The sequence below is a fragment of the Balaenoptera borealis genome, assembly GCF_965194805.1.
Source record: "Balaenoptera borealis genome assembly, chromosome: 9".
NCBI classification, from domain to species: Eukaryota; Metazoa; Chordata; class Mammalia; order Artiodactyla; family Balaenopteridae; genus Balaenoptera; species Balaenoptera borealis.
In genome coordinates, this window is record NC_138873.1 from 112,325,707 (window position 1) to 112,334,896 (window position 9,190).

Consider the following 9,190-nt stretch of genomic DNA (forward strand, 5'->3'; position numbering starts at 1 on the left):
CCATGCTATGCAGAAATATTCCTGGGGCATGAGGAATTAGGATGGTTACCTGAGCCAGCACTTAGAAATACTCTGCAGCACTGACAGCTGGATTCAGGAGCAATACCAGGGAGGAAAGAAATGATTCCAGCTGGCATTAAATAGACTCTATAAAGATACTTATTTAAATAATTAAATAATTAAGCTCATATCTGTTAAGTATCCTCTATATAGCCCCAGGCACTATTCTAAGTGAAATACTGTGGATACAGCAGTGAAACATAGAGACAAAATATTTACCTTGAAGCTTCCATTCCAGTGAGGGTGAGATAGGTAATCAGCAATTACATAAAATGTCAGGGAGTAATAAAACTTCTGAAGGAAATTAAAGCAGGGTGAGGGAAATAGAGAGTAAATAAGAAAGGAAATTACTCTTTTATAGAGCAATATTAAGAAAAAGGCCTCCCAAAAAGGTGAGGGGTGAGAACTGAATAAGTTCAGAGGAAAGTAAGATTGAGCCATGCTGGTATTTGTGGGAAGATGCTCCAGCCAGGAGGAGGTCAAGTTCAAAGGCCCTGAGGCAGAAGCATCCTTCTTGTGTTGAAGAAGAGGAAGGAAACAGGGTCAGTGCGGCTGCAACATAGTAGAGAAATGAAGCAGGGAGGAGATGAGGTCAGACAGGCCATAGAATTGATCTGATAAGCCAGGGTAAGAATTTTAGTTCTTATTCTGGGTGTGGTGGAAAAATCATTGTATCATTCTGTCTAGAGTTTTGATCTCATCTGAATCGAGTGTTTAGGGGATCTCTGTATGAGAGTAGAATACAGGGAAGCAGAGGTAAGACGCTATTGAAATAATGCAGGTAAGAGATGTTGGTGATCTAAATCAGAGTAGGAGTCACGGAGGCAGTGAGAAGTGGTTGAATATTAAATACATTTAGAAGGTATAGCTGACTTGAGGTTGCATTGGATGTAGAGTACGAGAGAAGGGAGGAGACAAGTATGACCCTTGACCAGTTGGAAGAATGGGTCATAATTTCCAATACTAAAGTGAGGAAGAGTTTTAGAGGAGCAGATTTTGGGAGGAAATCAAGATATTCTAGATATGTTGTTTGAGATGAGTATTAGAAATCCAAGTGGAGATGTGAAAAATGCAGTTGAATATTTAACACTTGGATTTAGAGGCACATTCAAGCAGGAGTGATAAAGTTGGAAGTCATCAGAGTATAGAGAGCATTTACTGCCATGACTGGATGAGATCACTCTAAGAGTAAGTGTCAAAAGAAGTTCCAAGGCCTGAGCCCTGGAGGCACTTTATTGTTCAGGAGTCAGGAAGATGAAGAGGAATCAGCAAAAGAGATTGAGAAGAGGCCAGTGGGAAAAAACAGAAACAGTAATGTCCCAGATGGGAAATGAAATACAATTTCTAGAAGGAGGAAGTTGATCAACCATGTTAAAAGTTGTTACATCACATAAAATGAGAACTGAGAATTATTCACTGGGTTTGGCAACTTGAGGTTAATTGGTGAGATAGTAGGGAAAAAGCTTCACTGGAGTGGATTCAAGAGAGAGTTGAAAAGAAATTAGATCCTGAGAAGTTTTTCTATAAAATGTGGTGACTTGAGGGGAACATGGGGTAAAGGGATTTATTTTATTTTTTTGTAATTTAAGTCAAGAGATACTGTAGCAGATATTTAACTCAGTCTACAGATCCTAATAGGCTGCTGGCTGAAGTCTTTGGAACTGTTAACTGGATCTTTGAGGACATAAGATACTGGATAGCTTTCTAAAGATGCCAACCATTGCCACATGTAAACAACATGCCAAGCTGGGCCAGCAGCAGCTGTAGGTGTTATTGAGGTAGTCCTCAGTACCTGCCACTTTTCAAGAACACCATCAAGCAGGTAATCAGTTTCAATCAATGTCGACAAACACTGGACTCAAAAATTAAATCCCACAGACTTTAAATACAGCACACTGGCAGTCCTTGTAGGATTACCTGATATCTTTGGGATTTCTATTTTTAATAGAAGATTTAAAAGATGATAGTTTGCTTTTTAAAATTAAACGTAGGGTCCAAAAACCTTTTTGAAAAGAAAAATGTGCAGATTCAACCTTTTCTTTTGGTGAGGAGCACCCGAGGAGAACCTCCTCATTTTAAATGTAGAAAATGGTCAATTCCTGATGTGTCCCTTTGGGCAAATTTTAATTGTAGTCTCAGAGACTTCTTTTTTCAGTTTATTTTTTATTGAGGTAACATTGGTTGATAACATTGTACAAGTTTCATGAGTACAACATTATATTTCTACTTCTGTGTACACTACAGTGTGCTCACCACGAAGAATTTAGTTTCCATCCATCACCATAGAGTTGATCCCCTTTACCCATTTTGCCTTCCCCCTGCCTCTTCCCCTCTGGTAATCACTACTCTGTCCTCTGTTTCTAAGGGTTTGTTTTTGTTTGGTTTGGTTTGTTCTTTTACTTTGATTGTTTTTTTGTTTGTTTATTCTACTTGTGAGTTAAATCATAAGTTCTTTCTCCATCTGAATTATTTCACTTAGCATAATACCCTTCAGGTCCATCCATGTTGTCACAAAGGGCAAGATTTCTTTTTTTTTTTTTATGGCTGGGGAGTATTTTATTTTGTATGTGTGTGTGTGTGTGTGTGTGTGTGTGTGCGTGTGTGTGTGTGTGTGTACCACATTTTCTTTCTCCATTTATCTGTTAATGGGCACTTAGGTGGTTTCCATATCTTGGTTATTGTAAATAATGCTGAGATAAACATAGAAGATCATGTATCTTTTTGAATTAGTGTTTTCGTATTTTTAGGACAAATACCCAGAAATGGGATAGGTGAATCATATGGTAGATCTTTTCTTATTTTTTGAGGAATCTCTGTACTATTTCCCATAGTGGCTGCACCAATTGACATGTCCAACAATAGTGCATGAGGGTTCCCTTTTCTCTACATCCTCACTAATACTTAGTATTCCTTGCCTTTTTTTTTTTTTTTAATTTTTATTTATTTATTTATTTATGGCTGTGTTGGGTCTTCGTTTCTGTGCGAGGGCTTTCTCTAGTTGTGGCAAGTGGGGGCCACTCTTCATCGCGGTGCGCAGGCCTCTCATTATCGCGGCCTCTCTTGTTGTGGAGCACAGGCTCCAGACGCGCAGGCTCAGTAATTGTGGCTCACGGGCCTAATTGCTCCGTGGCATGTGGGATCTTCCCAGACCAGGGCTCGAACCCGTGTCCCCTGCATTGGCAGGCAGACTCTCAACCACTGCGCCACCAGGGAAGCCCCTCCTTGCCTTTTTGATAACAGCCATTTTAATGTGTGTAAAGTGATATATCATTGTGATTTTGATTTGCATTTCCTAATAACTAGTGATTTTGAGTATGTTTTCATGTGCTTGTTGGCCATCAGCATATCTTCTTTGGAAAAATGTCTATTTAGATTCTCTGCCCACTTTTTAATTGGGCTTTTTGTTTTTTTGTTGTTGAATTGTATGAGTTCTTCATATACTTTGGATATTAAACCCTTATTGGATATATCATTTGCAAATATCTCCTCCCATTCAGTAGGTTGTCTTTTCATTTTGTTGACAGTTTCTTTTGTTGTGCAGAAGCTTTTTAGTTTGATGTAGTCCCATTTGTTTATTTTTGCTTTTGTTTCCCTTGCCTGAGGAGACAGATCTGAAAGACATTGCTAAGACCAAAGTCAAAGAGCATACTACTTATGTTTTCTTCTAAGAGTTTTATGGCTTCAGGTTTTACATTTAAGTCTTTAATGCATTTTGAGTTGATTTTTGTGTATGGTGTGAGATAGTCATCTGATTTCTTTTCTTTTCTTCTTTTCCTTTCTTTCCTTTCCTTTCCTTTCCTTTCCTTTCCTTTCCTTTCCTTTCCTTTCCTTTCCTTTCCTTTTCTTTTCTTATGTGGCAGTCCAGTTTTCCCAGCACCATTTACTGAAGAGACTATCCTTTCTCCATTGTATGTTCTTTGCTTCTTTGTCATAAATTACTTGTCCATATATGCATGAGTTTATTTCTGGGCTCTCTATTCTGTTCCATTGATCTACGTAGCTGTTTTTCTGCCAATATCATGCTGTTTTGATTACTATGGCTTTTAATTAATTTATTTATTTATGGCTGTGTTGGGTCTTTGTTGCTGTGCATGGGCTTTCTCTAGTTGTGGCGAGCAGGGGCTACTCTTCATTACTGTGCACGGGTTTCTCATTGCAGTGGCTTCTCTTGTTGTGGAGCACAGGCTCTAGGTGCAAAGGCTTCAGTAGTTGTGGTGCATGGGCTTAGTTGCTCTGCAGCATGTGGGATCTTCCCAGACCAGGGCTTGAACCCATGTCCCCTGCTTTGGCAGGTGGATTCTTAACCACTGTACCACCAGGGAAGCCCTTAATGTATTGTTGTACTCAGTTTGCTAACATTTTGTTGAAGATTTTTGGGTTTATGTTAATTAGAGATATTGGCCTGTAATTTTCTTTTTTTGTGCTCTCTTTGTCTGGTTTTAGTATTAGGGTGATGTTGGCCTTGTAAAATGAGTTAGGAAGCATTCCCTCCTCTTCAGTATTTTTGGAAGAGTTTGAGAAGAACAGGTATTAAATTTTATTTGAATGTTTGGTAGAATTCACCTATGAAGCTGTCTTGTCCTGGACCTTTTTGGAGGGGGGAGGTTTTTGGTTACCATTTCAACCTCTGTACCAGTGATTGGTTTATTCAGGTTTTTTTATTTCTTCATGATTCAGTCTTGGAAGTTTTTATGATTCTAAGAATTTGTCGATTTCTTCCAGGTTATCCAAATAGTTGGCATATAACTGTTCATAATATTCTCTTATAATCCCTTGTATTTCCGTGGTATCCATTATTATTTCTCTTCTTTTGTTTCTGATTTTATCAGAAACATGTCTCTTTTTTTCTGAGTCTAGTGAAAGGTTTATCAATTTTGTTTGTCTTTTCAAAGAACCAGCTTTTAGTTTCATTGATCTTTTCTATTGTCTTTTAGTTTCTATTTTATTTACTTCTACTCTGATCTTTATTATTTCCTTCTTTCTGCTAACTGTAGGCTTCATTTGTTCTTTTTCTAGTTCTTTTAGATGTAAGGTTAGATTGTTTATTTGAAATTTTTCTTTTTTTCTTGAGTTGGGGCTGTATAACTATAATCTTCCTTCTTAGTAAATCTTTTGCTGACTCCCACAGATTTTGGCATGTCGTATTTTCACTTTCATTTGTCTTCAAGTAAGCTGTGATCTCTCCTTTGATTTCTTCACTGACCTAATAGTTGTTCATTAGCATGTTGTTCAGTCTCCACATTTTTGTGATTTTTCAGCTTTCTTCAAATAGTTTATTTCTAGTTTCATACCATTGTGACCAGAAAAGATGCTTGATATGATTTCAATCTTCTAAAATTTATTGGGACTTGTTTTTTTCCCAGCAGATGGTCTATCCTTGAGAAAGTTCCATGTGCACTTGAGAAGAATGCGTATCCTGTTGCATTTGGATGGAATGTTCTGTACAAATCTGTCAAATCCTTCTGGTCTAATATTTTATTTAAGGCCACTCTTTCCTTGTTGACTTTCTGTCTGAATGAACTCTCTGTTAATGTAAATGAGGTGCTAAATTCCCCTACTATTATTTTGTTGTTGTAAATTTCTCCCTTTTGTCCTGTCAGTAATTGTTTACATATTTTGGTGTTCCTATGTTAGGTGCTCCTATGTATATTAATAATTGTTATGTCTTCTTGATTAATTGTCCCCTTTATCATTATATACTGTCCATCTTTGCCTCTTTTACCTTTTTGGCTTCAAGTCTATTTTGTCTGATATGAGTATGGCTACACCCTCTTTATTTTGGCTGCCATTTTCTTGGAGTATCATCTTCCATCCCTTCATTCTGAGCCTATGTTTGTTTTTAGAGCTGAGGTGAGTGTCCTGAAGTCAGAATATAGTTGGGTCTTATTTTTTAATCCATCCAGCCACTCTGTGTCTTCTGATTGATGAATTACATTTATTTAAATTTAGGGTGATTATTGATAAATGAGGACTTAGTATTGCTATTTTATCTTTTGTTTTCTGGTTGCTCTATGTCTCCATTGTTTCTTTTTCCCTGTGTTTCTGTCTACCATTTTGGTTTGGTGGTTTTCTATGATGTCTTTCTCAGTTTCCTCTTTTTCTATGTTTCACATCTCTGCTCTAGATTTATGTTTTGTGGTTACCATTAGGCTTGAAAATAACTTCTCATAGGTAAAATAGTCTTTTTTCTGCTGATTGTGTCTTATCTTTGTTTACCTATATGGATTCCATCCTTTTTCTCTTTCCCTTTTGTGTTTTTCTTGTCTCAAATGATGCATTTTTATGTTTGAGGTCATTACCAAATTGAAGTAGCTATAGTTATTTTTTCTGTTTTTTTTCCCTTTAACCTTTATGTTATAATAAAGTGTTTAAAACCTACTCTAATACGGAGTTTCAATTTTCTTATTCTGTCTGTCTATTTATCACCTTAAAGTTTTGTGTACTTTTGCCTTTTTGTGTTTGGTAGAAGAACTCCTTTCAACATTTCTTGTAAGTCAAGTCTAGTGGTGATGAACTCTCTCATGCTTTGTTTGTCTTGGAATGTCTTTATGTCTCCTTCATATCTGAATGATAATTTTGTTGGATAGAGTGTTTTTGGGTGACAGTTTTTCTCTCAGTATTTTGAGAATGTCTTTCCACTGTCTCCTGGCCTATAGAATTTCTGCTGGGAAATCTGCTGATAGCCTAATGGGAATTCTTTTGTAGGTTACCATCCTTTTTTCCCTGCTGCCTTTAAAATTCTTTGTCATTGACTTTTGACAATTCTAATATAATCTGCCCCAGAGAAGGTCTTTTTGCATCGAGGTAATTAGGTGTTCCTTTAGCTTCATGAATTTGTATACCCAGTTCCTTCTCCAGGTTTGGGAAGTTCTCAGCTATTATTCATTTAAATAAACTCTTTTTTCCCTTCTCCCTCTCTTTTTCCCTAAGATACCCATTACTCAAATGTTGCCCTTCCTAAAAGAGCTGAATAGCTCTCATAGAATTTCCTCACTTTTCTATGTCTTGATTCTGTTTACTCTTCTACTTGTATTATTTCTATTTTTCTATCTTTGATCTTGCTAATTCTCTCTTCTATGAGGTCTTCTCTCTTTATAATGCTTTCTAATGTATTATTGTCTAGGTTATTGAGTTCTTCAGTTCCAGAATTTCTTTTTTTAAAATAAATTTATTATTTTATTTATTTATTTTTGGCTGCTTTGGGTCTTCATTGCTGCACGTGGGCTTTCTTCAGTTGTGGTAAGCAGGGCTACTCTTTGGTGTGGTGCACAGGCTTCTCATTGCATTGGCTTCTCTCATTGCAGAGCATGGGCTCTAGGTGAGCGGGCTTCAGTAGTTGTGGCACACGGGCTCAGTAGTGACTCGTAGGCTCTAGAGCGCAGGCTCAGTAGTTGTGGCACAAGGGCTTAGTTGCTTCCCAGACCAGGGCTCAAACCTGTGTCCCCTGCATTGGCAGGCAGATTCTTAACCACTGCGCACCAGGAAAGCCCCAGAATTTCTGTTTCATTCTTTTTTAGAGTTTCATTCTCTTTGGTAAAGTATTCCTTCTGTTTATTAATTTTATTCCTGAGCTCAAATTCAAAGGCAATTGAATTGCCTTTCTGACTTTTCTTGTACATCATTGTTTCTTTATGACAGCTATTTTGAATTCTCTATCAGTTAGATTTCAACATGCTGTGACTTTAACTTTGGTTTCTGGAGAACAGTCATTTTCTTTTTGTGGTACAGGGTTACTAAGTTTCTTTATGGTGCTTGGTAAGTTGTTTCACTGCTGGCTAACTTGATGTAATGGTCACCTTTCTACTTGATTCTAATGATTTAATGTTAGAAATTAGAGGCATTTCATTTGTTTTACTCTAGGTGGCGCTGTATCACAAGTTTTTGGTTTCTCTTGCCTAAGCTGCCTCTGGGTATATTTGAGAGTCAGCACTTTCCACTCTCCGCTGCCTCTGTCAAAGCTGTTGCCCTGTGGTTTCTTGTGCCTCTGGGGTCATTGATGCCTTGCTACTGCCAGTGTTGCTCGATCATCACCTGGGGCACTGTTACGGTGAGCTCTTCCTGTGCCTCCAGGATCCCCTGAATCGCAAGCTCCACCCATGGAGGGAGGGAGTAGGTGAGGGGGGAGCTGTGGTTGCCCCAGCTCCTCTGCAGTGGCCTATGTTGAGAGGTTTTCAGGCTCCATCACTGATAGTGGGGTGGGGGCAGGGACCCCCAGAGTCATGGGCACCTCAGTGGCTGGAGAGATGGGGTCCCAGGCCCCACTGCTATTGCCGCCCAGTTACCTGTGGCTATGGGTGCTGCTGTGTCTGGAAGGCTGGAGTCATGTGCGTCATCTCTCTGCTGCGACCAGGTTCTCTGGGGCTGTGGACTCAGCTGCCATAGCTGGAGGCCGGGATCAAAGGAACTGCTTCCACTGTTCCCCTGGTTCTACCTCTTTTATGTTTTCCAGGCCACCCACCTTTACATGCACAGATTTATGGAATTCTCTGGCATCCTGGTGTGTTGGGCAGTGCCGCAGACCGGCTGCAGAAAGCTAGAAGTTCCTGGCGGTGAGGGGTAAGGAACTGAAAAGCACCAGTATGGGGTCAGAAGGGCCAAGACAACTGATGGTTGCAAGGCTAGTTTATTCAAAGAGCATGAATGTATATATAGGTTCAGCACGGAACGAACACTAGGCAACAAATCAGTAAACCTTGTATTTCCACATAATTCTGTCGCCACTATCTATGCGCCATTATCTATGCGCCACTATCTATGCACCACTATCTATGCACCACTATCTATGCACCACTATCTATGCGTCAGCATGCCTTATGGGCCGTTCTTTGGAGATACAGACTTCCCCCTCAGGGCAGCACGTCCTTCTTCTGGGGAACAACCAGGGGCTCTTAGATCCAGAGCAGGCACCTGGAACGAAACTGGCCGCAAGCCATTTTCCTTTTTTACGCTCAATACCGCAGCGTCAGGAGTGCATACCAAGAAAGAGACAAGCAGTTCTCCGCAAAGCAGAAAGCTGAATAAGCTTACAGCTTGGGGGCCACCACAGGGCAGGAGCACCTTTGATGCTTTACTGGTTGTAGGTAGAAGGGGAGAGACAAAACAAGTGTCTCATTTTGCCGTGCTACTGACA